Source organism: Lagenorhynchus albirostris, chromosome 21 (genome assembly GCF_949774975.1).
Source record: "Lagenorhynchus albirostris chromosome 21, mLagAlb1.1, whole genome shotgun sequence".
Taxonomy (NCBI): Eukaryota; Metazoa; Chordata; class Mammalia; order Artiodactyla; family Delphinidae; genus Lagenorhynchus; species Lagenorhynchus albirostris.
The window spans coordinates 24,600,191-24,615,431 of NC_083115.1; the positions used below are offsets into that span (position 1 = coordinate 24,600,191).

At 41.5% G+C, this 15,241-nt stretch overlaps 1 protein-coding gene and 1 pseudogene across 3 annotated transcripts in view; both read left to right on the forward strand.

The window, feature by feature from the left end:
* CLN8 (CLN8 transmembrane ER and ERGIC protein) overlaps positions 1 to 14,293 on the forward strand; it is a 56,075-nt gene extending 41,782 nt beyond the window's left edge. For all 3 annotated transcript variants that reach the window (XR_009538329.1, XR_009538333.1, XR_009538332.1), the window contains one exon: positions 14,018 to 14,293. The gene's annotated coding sequence lies outside the window, so the exon portion shown is untranslated. The remainder of the gene's footprint in view (positions 1 to 14,017) is intronic.
* On the forward strand, positions 12,161 to 12,278 carry LOC132512832 (small nucleolar RNA SNORA70; annotated as a pseudogene).
* Positions 14,294 to 15,241: the final 948 nt, after the last annotated feature.

Genomic DNA, 15,241 nt, shown 5'->3' on the forward strand with positions numbered 1-15,241 from the left:
AAAAAGAATGGATATATGTATAACTGAACTGCTTTGCTGTACACCTGAAAGCAACCCAACATTGTAAATCAACTATACCTGAATATAAAATAAAATTTAAATTAAAAAGAAAACAAATGCCCCAAACCAAATTATTATTTACTCCTTCCTTTGATACTGTTTTATCCTTTTTGCTTATAAGTTTAGATAATTATGTTGTTTTACCTTCAGTAGCAATATTTTAGTTGCAGGTAAAGTCATTCCTATGTGAAATAGTACGTAATACATGCACATTTGGAATTAACATTATTCAACACATTCTGCTGTTACTTACAATAGCAATTTATATTTTAATGTTGTAAGTAGTTGTGGAGTTTAGTCATTTATGTACATTGAATTATTTACTGTCATTAAATAAGTATCTTTTTTCTTTAGTGGCTCAAAATATAGCTTTGTAAATAAAAAAGACACAGGGTGGCTGCCTGGATTAAGAAAACAAAGCTCTTCAATATGCCGTCTATGAGAGACTCACTTCAGGGTGAAAGATGCGATGCGCAGAGACTGAAAGTGAGGGGATAGAAAAAGATTTCACGCAAACAAAGAAGAAAGCAAGAGTAGCAATACTCCTATCAGGCAGAACAGTCATTAAAACAAAGGATGAAAAGAGACACAGAAGAGCATTATATAATGATAAAGGGATCAATGCAAGAAGAGAATATTTGTTAACAAATACACACCCAATATAGGATCACCTAATCTATATAAAGCAAATACTGACAGACATGAAGGGAGAAATTGACAACAGGAGTAGACTAACACCCCAGTGACATCAGTGGGCAGGTAAGACCAAAAAAAAGTCAAGAAGGCAATCGTAGTCTTAAATGACAGAACAGATCAGTTGGACTTAAATGATATCCATAGGATATTACATCTAACAAAGCAGAATACAAATCCTTTTCTTAATTAATTAACTAATTTGTTTAATTAATTTATTTTTTGTGTGCATTGGGTCTTTGTTGGTGTGCCCAGGCTTTCTCTAGTTGCGGCCACCGGGGGCTACTCTTCATTGTGGTGTGCGGGCTTCTCATTGCAGTGGCTTCTCTTTTTGCAGAGCACAGGCTGTAGGCACGCAGGCTCAGTAGTTGTGGCTCACCAGCTCTAGACGCAGGCTCAGTAGCTGTGGCACACAGGCTTAGCTGCTCCATGGCATGTGGGATCTTCCCGGACAAGGGATCAAACCTGTGTCCCCAGCATTGGCAGGTGGATTCTTAACCACTGCGCCACCAGGGAAGTCCCACAAATCCTTGTTGAAGTGCACATGGATCATTCTCAAGGATAGAGCACTTACCACATGACAAAATAAGCCTCAACAAATATAAGAGGATAGAAATAATGTCAAGCATTTTTCCCACTATTACATCAACTGAAGAAAAAATGGGAAAAGAACAAACATGTGGAGACTAAACATGCCTCTAAAAATAATATCAGTGGGTTAACAATGACATCAAAGAGGAAATAAAATACCTGAAGACAAATGAAAATAAAAACATAACTCTACAGGGCTTCCCTGGTGGCACAGTGGTTGAGAGTCCGCCTGCCAATGCAGGGGACACAGGTTCGTGCTCCAGTCTGGGAAGATCCCACATGCCGCGGAGCAGCTAGGCCTGTGAGCCATGGCCGCTAAGCCTGCACGTCCAGAGCCTGTGCTCCGCAACGGGAGAGGCCACAACAGTGAGAGGCCCACGTACTGCAAAAATAAATAAATAACTCTACAAAATCTATAGGATGAAGGAAAAGTAGATCTAAGAGGGAAGTTCATAGCAATATAGGCTAGAAAATCATAGCAATATAGGCTAGAAAATAGGCAGGAAAAATCTCAAAACAACTTAACCTACCACCTAAAAGAATTAGGAAAAGAACAAAGCCCAATGTGAACAGAAGGAAGGAAATAAAGATCAGAGGGGAAATAAAAGATTAATGAAACAAAGACCTATTTGAAAGGATAAAATTGATAAACCTTTAGCCAGACTTACCAAGAAGAGAGGACCAAGTAAACAAAATAAGAAAGGATCAATAACTGACACCACAGAAATATAAAAGAAAATCACATTACTATGACTAGTTATATGTCAACAAATTGGACAACCTAGAAGAAATGGACAAATTTCTAGAAATCTACAGACGTGAAGACTAAGTCAAGAAGTAGACCATTTGAACTGATCACCAGAAGTGAAATTGAATCTGTAATAAAAATAAATAAAAACTTCCAGCAAACAAAAGTGGGCTGTTTCACAGGGGAATGCTACCTAGCATACAAAGAACTTCTATCTATCCTTCCGAAACTCTTCCAAATAATTGAAGGGGGAACACTGCCAACGTCATTCTATGAAGCCACCATCATCCTGATACCAAAACCAGACAAAGACACTACAAAAGAAGAAAATTACTGGCCAATATCTTTCATGAACAAAGATGCAAAAATCCTCATCAAAATGTCAGCACACAAAATCCAACAATATATAAAAAGGGTCATATACCATTCTCAATTTGGATTCATTCCAGGGTTGCAAGGATGGTTCAACATATGTGAAACGAAAACAAACACACCAGTGTGATACTCCACACTAACAAAAGGAAAGACAAACCACATGATCATTTCAGTATTTTCAGAAAAAGCATTTGATAAAATTCAACATGATAAAAACTCTTACCAAAGTGGAGAGGGAACATATCTCAACATTAATAAAAGTCATTAAAGCAAACCCACAGCCAATATAATACTCAATGGTGAAAAGCTGAAAGCCTTACTGCTAAATTCAGGAACAAGACAAGGATGCCTACTCTCACCACCTCTATTCAACATAATATTGGAAGTCCTAGGCACAGCAAATCAGATATGAAAAAGAAATAAAGGGTATCCAGACTGGAAGCAAAGAGGTACAACTGTCCCTATTTACAGATGACATGATACTGTGTATCAAGAACCCTAAAGTTTCTCCACCTAAAAACTATGAGAACTAATGAATTCAGCAAGCTTGTTAATATACAGAAATACATTGCATTTCTATACACTAATAATGAAATATCAGAAAGGGATATTTTTTTAATCCCATTTAAAAGTCACACTAAAAAAAAAAAACCCTAGCTGAATAAACTTAACCAAGGAGGTGAAAAGCCTATATGCTGAAAACTATATAAAACATTGATAAAAGAAATGGAAAGATACCCCATGCTCTTGGATTGGAAGAATATTAAGATGGCCATAAAACCCAAAGCAATCTACACATTTAACTCGATCCCTATCAAAATACTAATGAGATTTTTTCACAGAACTGGAATAATCCAAAAATTTGTACGGAACTACAAAAGACTATGAATTGCCAAAGCAATCTTAGAAAAAAGAGCAAAGCTGGAGGCATGACCCTCCCAGGCTTCAGACTATACTACAAAGCTACAGTAGTCAAAGCAGTGTTGTAGCGGCAGAAAAACAGACAGAGCAATGTCACAGAGAACCCAGAAATAAACCCATGCCCCTACAGTCAATGAATCTACAAAGGAGACAAGAATATATGATGGGGAAAAGATCATCTCTTTCAACAAGTGGTTCTGGGAAAGCTGGACAGCCACATGTAAAAGAAAGATTATTTTTATATGTGGTGTGAGGGAACATTCTAAACTCAAAATGGTTTTAAGACCTAAAAGTAAGACAAAACCATAAGAGAACATAGGAACACTCTGACATAAATGGTAGCACTATTTCTTGAATCAGTCACCTAAGGCAAAAGAATTAAAGCAAAACAACAACACATAATAATAACAATAAAGACAAATGAGACCTAATTAAATATAAAAGATCTTGCACAGCAAAGTAAGCCATCAACAAAACAAAAACACAACCTGCTGGATGGGAGGGACTGTTTGCAAATCATGCACATCAACAAAGGGTGAATATCCAAAATACACCAACAGCTCATACAACTCAATACCAAAAAAAACAATTCAATCAAAAAAATGGGCAAAGACTCAAATAGACATTTTCTCCAAAGAAGACATATGGATGGCAAATGGGCCCATGAAGAGATGCTCAACTTTGCTAATCAATAGAGAAATACAAATCAAAACTACAATGAGGTATTATCCCAAATCAGTCAGAATGGCCACCATCAAAAAGTCTATAAATAATGCATGTTGGAGAAGTTACAGAGAAAAGGGAGCCCAAGTACCCTTTCCATGGGAATGTAAGTTGGTGCAGCCACTATGGAGAACAGTACAGAGGGTCCTCAAAAAACTAAAAATATAACTGCCACGTGATCCAGCAGTTCTACTCCTGAGCATATTTCCAGAAAAAAACAATACTAATTTGAAAGGATACGTGCACCCCAATGTTCATAGCTGCACTATTTACAATATGTAAATAGCCAAGGCATGGAGGCAACCTAAGTGTCCATCAACAGAGACATGGATAAAGAAGATGTAGTACATATATACAATGGAATATTACTCAGCCATAAAAAAGAATGAAGTAACGCCACTTGTAGCAATATGGATGGACTTACAGAATATTACGCTTAGAGAAATAAGTCAGAGAAAGACAAATACTATATGGTATCACTCACGTGTGGAATCTAAGAAACACAAATGAATGTATATGTAAAACAAACAGATTCACAGACTTCTAGAAGACAAACTTATGTTACCAAAGGGGAGATGGAAGCAGGGAGAGACACATTAGGGGTAAGGGAGTAACAGATACGAACTAGCAGATAAAAAAAATAAGCAACGAGGATTTACTGTATAGCACAGGGCACTACACTCATCTTGTAATTTGTAACAGTACAATCTGTAGAAACACTGAATCTGAATCACTATGCTGTGTACTTGAAACAATATTGTAGACCAACTATACTTCAATAGAAAAAAGAGGACCCATACCCCAGAGTGGGTGGCCCCCAAATGAGAGAAGAGTTACAACTGCAGAGGTGCTCCCCAAGGAGCAAGGGGCCTGGGCCCCACATCGGCTCCCCAGGAAGACAAGTCCCTAGACCACGTGGCTTTGGAGGCCAGTGGGCTTGCTTTCAGGAGACCCCAAGGGCTGTGGGGAAGAGACTCCACTCTTAAAGGATGCACACAGGCTCTCACAAGCTCCAAAACCCAGGGCAGCAGCAGCGATCTGAAGGAACCTGGGTCACACCCACCTGCCGATCATCTCATCCTCCTGGAGAGGCTGGGGGCTCACCCTGGGGACACAGACACTGGCAGCCACCATTTGGGAGGCCAGTGTACCACATGTACTCACTGGCAACCTGCACTGTGGAATCCTCCCTCTAGCTTCTCAGCCTCAGGACCCAGCCCCACCCCTGCCCAATAGCCTCTAGGCACCAGTACTGGGATGCCTCAGGCTACGCAGTGAGCGGGCAGGGGCACAGCCCCACCCAGCAGACAGGCTTCTTTGAGAAACCCCAGCCCACAGCCACCCCTGGACATGCCCTGCCCACCAGAGGGCCCAGGACCTTGCCCCCACACACCGGAGCACAGGCGCTAGACCAGGGAGCCCCAGGTCCTGCAGTCAGAGATCCTGGGCCTCAGCCCTGCCCACCAGCAAGCCTAGTCCAGCCTTGAGGCCACCCTCACCTACCAGTGGGCAGACACCAGCCCCAGGACAACTGCAGCCCCGCAGCCTGTTGTGACAGGACGCAGCCCGCTGACCAGCAGGCCAACACAAGCTTCAGGACCCCTGGACCCCACCCATGAGCAGTCTGACACCAGCTACTGAACCCCTGGGCCCTGCAGCCAGCTCCCAGGACCTGGCACTGCCCACCCATGAGCCAGCACTAGGCCGGCGTGCCCCTGGGGATTCTGCAGCCAGCCACCTCGTGACCTGGCCCCACCAACCAGAATGCGGCAGCCTCTGTGCAAGGCAGGGCCTGGCAACCAAATGGATGGGGGCTGGCCACGCCTACCAGGGCACCCTCAGTAGTCAGACCACCACAGCAGTAGGACCTATGCAGCCCTCACTGGGGGAACCACTAAAGCATACAGCTCTGGCGACAGGAGGAGAGTGTGCTTCTGGGGCACACAGGATGCCTCCTACAGAGGGCCACTTCTCCAAGGGCGGGAAACATAACCAACCACCAGATGCATAGAAATACAGCGATTCAGGCAAGATGAAGTGGCAGAGGAACATATTCCAAATGAAGGAATGAGATAAAACCCCAGAAGAAAACCTAAGTGAAGTGGAGATAAGCAACCTACCTAAGGATAAATGGTCATAAAGCTGATGGAAGAACTCGGGAGGAGAATGCATTAACGGAGCAAGAAGTAAGAAGTTTTAAAGAGTTAGAAAAGATAAAAAACCCAACAGAGGTGAAGAGTGTAATGAAATGAACACAGTAGGAGAAATCAACAGACTGATACAGAGGAACGGATTAGTAAGCTGCAAGACAGTAGTGGAAATCACTGATGCTAAAGAGAAAAAATAAGAAATGACAGTATAAGAGACTCCTAGGACCTCAGATGCACTAACATTTACATATAAAGGTCCTAGAAAGGGAACAGAAAAAGGGGCAGAGAACACTTTTGAAGAAATAGCTGAAAACTTCTGTAACCTGGGAGAGGAAACAGACATCCAGGTCCTAGAAGCACAGAGAGTCCCAAACAGGACCAACCAAAGGAGGATCACACCAAGACACACTGTACGTAAAATAGCAAAAATTGGAGCGAACGTTAAAAGCAGCAAAGGAAAAGCAACAGGTAACAAGGGGACTCCCGTAAGGCTATCAGCTGACTTTTCAACAAACTCTGCAGGCCAGAAGGGAGGAGTACAATATATGTAAAGTGATAAAAGGGAAAAACCTACAACCAGGAATACTCTGCCCGGCAAGACTTTGATTTGATGGAGAGATCAAGAAATTTACAGATGAGCAAAAGATAAAAGTTCAGCACCCCCAAACCAGCTTCACAAGAAATGTTAATGGGACTTCTCTAAGCAAAAAAGAGAAGGCCACAACTAAAAACAGGAAAATTACAAAGGGAAAAAGCTCATCAGTAAAGGCGAATATTTAGTAAAGGCACTAAATCATGTACAAAGCAAGTAAGAAAGTTAAAAGTCAATTTAGTGTGATCATCTACAAAACAGACGTAAGATATGACAAAGATAGTAATCATGAGGAGAGTAAAAATGCAGGATAAAATGCGTCTAAAATTAAGTGATCAGCAACTTAAAGTAATCACACGTGAATATTACTATATATAACCTCATGGTAATGACAAACCCTAAATCTATAATGTTACACAAAGATACAAAGAACAGAGGAAATCTAAACACTAAAGATAGTCATCAAATCACAAAGAAAAGGAATTTTAAAAACCACAAAAACAACCCCAAAACAATTAACAAAATGGCAATAAGTACATACATATCAATAGTTACTTTAATGTAAATGGACTAAATACTCCAATAAGACAGAGTGGCTGAAATGGATACAAAAGCAAAACCTGTATATACGCTGCCTACAAGAGACTCACTTCAGATCTAAACATACAGACTGAAAGCGAGGGGATGGAAAGTGGTATTCCATGTGCCTGGAAATCTAAACAAAGCTTAGGTAGCAATACTTATCAGACAAGAGAGACTTCAAAATGAAGACTGTTACAAGAAACAAAGAAGGACATTATATAATGCTCAAGGGGTCAATCCAAGAAGATACAACTGTTGTAAATATATATGCACCCAACATAGGAACACCTAAATATATAAGGCAAGTATTGAGATAAAGGGAGAGATTGACAGCAGCACAGTAATAGTGGGGGACTTTTCAACACCACTTAAAATCAGCGGACAGATCATCCAGATAGAAAATTCAATAAGTAAACACTGGCCTTAAACGACACATTAGTTCAGATGGACTTGATATGTACATATTTAGAATATCCCAAAAGCAGCATACAGTAAGTCTCCTACACATGAACCTTCAAGATGTGAACTTTTAAAGATGCAAACATACACTCGCATGTCCAATCACATAAGTTAGTTCACGTCTGGCGTGCACTGTCACATGCGTGCATCCTCTACAAGCTGTTGTGCTTTTGTGTAGTTTACTATACAGCATAGAGTACAGTAGGTACAGTATTTTTATTTCAAGCCCAGGATGCCCGGAAGCAAGTGTAAAAGCAGTGGTGATGTAGCTGGTACTGCTAAGAAGCGCCAAGCGATAACAACTGAAACAACAGTGAAAACAGTTGAGAGAGTGGAGCAACAAGAGGAAGAAGAAGTGAAGAACCAAAGAGATTCACGATGCAGGAAGTGGCACGGGGGCTTTATCTGAGGAGGCACTGTTAGTGTTTGAGGCACAGGACCCGAATGCAGAATGGTAGACAAAGGTTGCAGCCGCTGTTCAGAATGTAATTCCACGCTACCGTGTCATCTATGATGAGGAAAAAAGAGCTACTACCCAGACATCACTGGGTCATTTTTTCAAGAGGGCAGACAGAATTGAATCCAGCAAGGAACCAGAACGTGTGGCATCAACATCAGGGGTGAGCGAAATGGCAGGTCGCCCTCCGTCTCCTATTGCTGACAATCCTTCAGCTCTACCATCTCCCACCTCCTCTCCCTCCTCCAGTCAATAACTCTTCTCGCCTGTTCACTTGATGCCAGCCCCTGTATGCCAGCTGTTGTGCTGTACTACTGTACTTTTCAAGGTATTGTACTGTTAAAAATTAAAACCCTTTTAATCTTGTTTGGTTTTATGTATTATTTGTGTGAAAAGTATTATAAACCTATTACAGTACAGTACTATATAGCTGACTGTGTTAGTTGGGTACCTAGGCTAACTTTGCTGGACTTACAAACAAATTGGACTTACGAACGCACTCTCAGAACAGAACTCATTCATGTGTAGGGAACTTACTGTACACATTCTTTTCCAGTGCACATGAAACATTCTCCAGTATAGATCACATGCTAGGCCTCAATACAAACCTCAGTAAGAAAATAGAAATAATATGAAGGATCTTTTCCAACCACAATGCTATGAGACTAGAAATCAACAAGAAAACTGCAAAAAGCACAAACACATGGAGCCTGAATAATATGCTACTAAACAACCAATGGGTCACTGAAAAAGTCAAAGAGTAAATTAAAAAAATACCCAGAGACAAATGAAAACAAAAACACAATGATCCAAAAATCTATGGGGTGCAGCAAAGGCAGTTCTAAGAAGGAAGTTTTAGGGATACAAGTTTACCTCAGGAATCAAGAAAAATCTGTAACAATCTAACCTTACACCCAAAGGAACTAGAAAAAGAATAAACAAAACCCACATTCAGAAGGAAAGAAATCTTGAAGATCAGAGCAGATATAAATGAAAAAGAATAAAAAACAGAAAGACCAATGAAACGAAGAGCTGGTTTTTTGAAGAGAGAAACAAAATAGATAAACCTTTACCCAGACTCAATCAAGAAAAAAAGGGAGAGGGCCCAATCAGTAAAAATCAGAAGTGAAAAAGAAGTTACAACCGGCACCACAGAAATACAAAGGATCAGAAGGAGACTACTATGAGCAACTATACACAGTGAAATGGGCAAACTGGAAGGAATGGACAAGTTCTTAGAGATGTACAAAATCTTGAGACTGAACCAGGAAGAAACAAAGCATGAACAGACCAATTACCAGTGGCGAAACTGAATGAGTAATTTAAAAACTCCCAACAAACAGAAGTCCAGGACCAGATGGCTTCACAGGTGAATTCCACTGGACTTTCAGAGAAGAGTTAATACCTACCCTTCTGAAATCATTCCAATAAACTGCAAAGGAACACTTCTGAACTCATTCTATGAGGCCACCGTCACCCTGATACCAAAACCAGACAAATCGAAGAAAAAACAAAGTTACAGGCCAGTAACACTGATGAACATACATGCAAAAATCCTCAGTGAATTAGCAGCTGAATCCAGGAATACATTAAAAGGATCGTACATCATGATCAAGCAGGGATATAAGGATGGTTCAGTATCCACAAATCAATGTGATACACCACATTAACAAATTGAATTAAACCCATATTATCATCTCAATAGATGCAGAAAAAGCTTTTGACAAAACTCAATAGCCATTTATGATAAAACCTCCAAGTGGGTATAGAAGAAACATACCTTGACATAAAGGCCATATAAATAAGCCCACAGCTAACATACTCAATGGTGAAAAGCTGAGACATTTCTTCTAAGATCAGGAACAAGACAAGGATGTCCTCTCTCGCCACTTTTATTTAGAAGTCCTAGCCACAGCAATCAAAGAAAAAGCAATAAAGCGGATCCAAATTGGGGAAGAAATAAAACTGTCATGTTTCCAGGTGGCATGATACCACACATAGAAAATCCTAAAGACGCCACTAGAAAACTACTAGAGCTCAATGAATTTGGTAAGGTTGCAGGATACCAAATTAATATACAGAAACCTGTTGTATTTCTGTATACTAACAAGCTTATCGGATGATGGTACAGACGAGCAGACACAAATACAGTGGCTCTTCAAGCAATTCTGTGTAACCGTATTGGAGACGCTGGATTTATTATATCAATAGCATGATTTCTGTTTAATTTACATGCGTGAGATCTGCAACAAATCTTCATACTTGACCTAAGCCACTCAAACCTACCTTTAATAGGACTTGTACTAGCTGCAGCTGGAAAATCCACCCCATTTTGGTCTCCGCCCTTGACTCCCTCAGCAATAGAAGGTGCTACCCGTTTCAGCCTTTCTCCCCTCAAGCACAATAGTTGTAGCAGGTATTTTCCTTCTCATCCTCTTCTACCCTTTAACAGAAAAGAATGAGCTTATTCAGACAATAACACAGTGCTTAGGGGCTAGTACTGCATTATTTACAGCAATATGCACTCTTACCCAAACGGATATTAAAAAAATTGGCACTTTCTCCACTTCAAGCCAGTTAGGCCTTATAATGGTAACAACCGGTATTAACCAGCCTTATCTAGCATTCCTCCGTATCTGCACACACACACCTGTTTTAAGGCCATATTATTTACATGCTCTGGGTCTACTATTCACAGCCTAAACGATGAACAAGACATTCGAAAAATAGGGGGCCTAATCAAAGCAATACCCTTTACTACAACAGCCCTCATTATCAGAAGCCTAGCCCTAACAGGAATACCTTTCTGTACTGGATTTTATTCTCAAGACCTCATTATCAAGACTGCTAATACGTCTTATACCAACGGGCTGAGCCCTGCTAATAACCCTAATCACCACATCCCTCACAGCTGTTCACAGTACTCATTATCTTCTTTGCATTATTCGGACAACCTCGCTTTCCCACCTTAACTTTCATGAGTGAAAGTAACCCATTCCTAATCTATTCTATCAAACGCTTATTAACGGGGAGCATTTCGCGGGGTTTATCATCTCCAACAATACTCCTCCAGTAACAGTCCCTCAAACACCTATACCCTACTTCGTAAACCAGCTGCCCTTGCTGCAACTATCCTCGGCTTGACTCTAGCCCTCGAACTTAATCTTACTTCTCAGAACTTAAAATGTAAGTATTTCTCAGACATCAAGTTTTCCAACCCCTCAGGATACTTTCCCACTCTCACACACCGTCTAACACCCTACTGGAACCCGTCAACAAGCCAAAAATCAGCATCTTCTCTCCGAGACTTAATTTGACTAGAAAGCATTTTACCAAAAACCACCTCCCTTATTCAAATAAAATTCTCTACATTAGGATCAGAACAAAAAGGCCTAATCAAGCTATATCCCCTCTCACTCCTCATAACCCTTGCCCTGAGCACGATTCTAGTTACGAGTAACCTCTATAATAACCCCAACACCAATAAGCAGTGATCAACCAGGAACAATCGCCTGCCAAGAAGCACAGCTGTACAACGCCGCAATTCCCAGCCTCTTCCCTAAAACACCAGACTCACCACCTGTATCATAAATTACTCAATCCCCTAGCCCACTAAACTGAAGTACAGTTTCTACCTCCTCATCTTTCAAAACATAAAACACCACTGAAAACTCTATTATTAAGCCTGAAATATACCCAAGACAGTCTTATTAAGAACCCACACTTCTGGGTACTGTTCAGTAGCTATAGCTGTCGTATTACCAAACACTACCAACATCCCCCCTAAATAAATCAAAAGTACCATTAATTTTCAGCCAGTTAAGCCAACTATGCCCTTTTCCCCGTGGGGGCCCGGTGTGCACCTCCTTGGTGGTACATGCAGCCTGTTGCCTGTACGGGTTGTCCTCAGGGACGCTGGGTTCAGCCCTTTCCAGTGGACACTCGTGACTGGAATGCTGTCCCCAGTCTAGGCTGCAGACAGGGATGCGAGGTGCCCTTGGAGAGCTCCAGAGCACAGTGGCCAGGGTCCACGATGGCCAAGTCATCATGCACATCCACACCAAGCGCAGGACAAGGAGCTTGTGACTGAGGCCCTCTGCAGGGCCCAGTCCACGCACGTGCTCTGGCCTCCAGAAGATCTACGTCTCCACGAAGTGGGGACTTACTAAGTTTACTGCGGATGAATTTGATGACATGGTGGCAGAAAAGTGGCTCATCCCGGATGGCGGTGGGGTAAAATACAGCCCTAGTCACGGCCCCTGGACACGTGGCGGGCCTTGCGCTCAGGAGGGCCTTGGCGCCGTCCCCTCCTTACTCGGGCGCACCAATACATCCTACTTTCCTGCTTTTTTAAAAAAAGAAAAAACCATTAAATCTAAAAATGAACCACCAAAAGTCAACACAGTCCCACAACCAGCACCACCACCCAGTCAGTCCAAGCCCTCCAGAGACAGGGGAAGGTTTTGAAGAAAACCCCATAAAATCACAAAGGACTCAAAATAAATACGTTGTATCATTATTCTTCCGTGGAATCTAACCATGGCCAATGACATGCAAAATCATCATTGTTATTCAACTATAAGAACACTAGTGACCAACATCCGAAAATCACACCCATTAATAAAAATCATCAACAGTGCATTCATTGATATTCCAGCCTCATCAAACATTTCATCGTGATGACATTCTGGCTCCCTGTTGGGTATCTTTGATTTTACAAATCTTAACAGGCTTGTTCCTAGCAATACATCACAACGTCAGACACAATAACTGCTTTCTGATCAGTGACACCCATCTGCCGTAAATCAGAGATGAATCATTTGGTATGTACATGCAAACAGAGCTTCCATATTCTTCATTTGCCTACTTATTCATGTAGGACGTGGGCTATATTATGGGTCCTGCGCTTTTCTGGAAACATGAAAGATCAGAACTATCCTATTTACAGCGATAGCCACAGCATTCATAGGCTAAGTATACCCTGAGGACAAATACCGTTCTGAGCAGCAACAGTTCTTACCAGCCTCCTCTCAGCAATCCCACACATCAGTACAACCTGTTGAATGGATCTGAGGCTGCGTCTTGGTAGACAAAGCAACTCTACACAATTCTTCACCCTCCCTTTTATTCTCCCATTCATCACTGCAGCACTAGCAGCCGTCCACCTACTATTCCTTCACGAAACAGGACCTAATAACCCCAAAAGAATCCCATCTGACATGGACAAAATTCCATTTCACCCCTACTATACAATTAACGACATTTTAGGTGTTTTATTACTAGTTCTAGCATTGATAGTATTAGTCTTATTCTCACCCTACTTACTAGGAGACCCCGACAACTACACCCCAGCAAATCCTCTCAATATACCACCTCACGTTAAACAAGAATGTACTTCCTATTTGCATACACAATCCTACAATCAATCCCCAAGAAACTAGGAGGAATACTAGCCCTAATCTTTTTGATCGTAATCCTAGCATTTATCCCAATGCTCCACACATCCAAGCAATGAAGCATAATATTCTGACCCCTTAGCCAATGCCTGTTCTGAATCCTAGTGGCAGACCTATTCACACTAACGTGAATTGGAGGACAACATGTAGAGCATCCTTTCGTTATCACTGGACAACTAACATCTATTTTATACTTCTTTCTAATCCTAGCACTAATGCCAGTAACCAGTATTGTGGAAAACAATCGCCTGAAATGAAGAGTCTTTGTAGAAGATACATCATCCTGGTCTTATAAACCAGAGAAGAAGAACAACACATCTCCCTAAGACCCGAGGAAGTAGCTCCAGCTCCACCGTCAGCACCCAAAGCTGAAATGCTCCTTACACTCTTCCCTGAAACTTTGGTCATGGGCCATTTACAAAATTGAGTACTATTTCAGTATTAAAATGACCTCATTTTACAATAAACTAGTGTGTACTTCGTGCATATCTGCATCACCACATCAATACATACATACATGCCGTATCATACATAATACATTTTATGTATAATCATACATTTACCCCGTGCTTATAAGCATGTAATTGTATTATTGATATTACATAGAACATATACATTGTCAATCGTACATAGCACGTTAAGTCAAATCAATTCAGGTCAACATGCATATCATATCCAATAGATCACGAGCTTAATCACCAGGCCGAGTGAGACCATCAACCCACTTGGCATGTGTCCCTCTTCTCGCTCCAGGCCCGTGATCTCTGCGGGTTTCTATTGATGAACTTTATCAGACACCTGTTTCTTATTTCAGGACCATCTCACCTAAAATCGCCCATTCTTTCCTCTTAAACAAGACTTTTTTTTTTTTTTTTGCGGTACGCAGGCTTCTCACTGCTGTGGCCTCTCCCGTTGCGGAGCACAGGCTCCGGACGCGCAGGCTCAGCGGCCATGGCTCACGAGCCCAGCCGCTCCGCAGCATGAGGGATCTTCCCGGACCGGGGCATGAACCCGCGTCCCCTGCATCGGCAGGCGGCCTCTCAACCACTGCACCACCAGGGAGGCCCTAAACAAGACATCTTGATGGACTAATGACTAATCAGCCCATGCTCACACATAACTGTGGTGACATGCATTTGGTACTTCTTAACTTTTAAGGGATGCTTGGACTCAGCTATGGCCATCTGAGGCCTTAACTCAAATAAATTGTAACTGGACTTTAATTGAACATCATTTACCAACATCATCAACCATAAGCTGCTGTTCAATGGTTACAGGTCATAAGAAGATTACACGCACGTGTGCAAGTAGAGTTTAACCACCTACCTAAAATTAAACAGACAAGAAAACAACCCAATCACACTGTTGACCTTTTAAAAAACGCACAACATGAGAGTTGCGAGCTAAGTTTTATTTGGGACAAAATGAGGACTG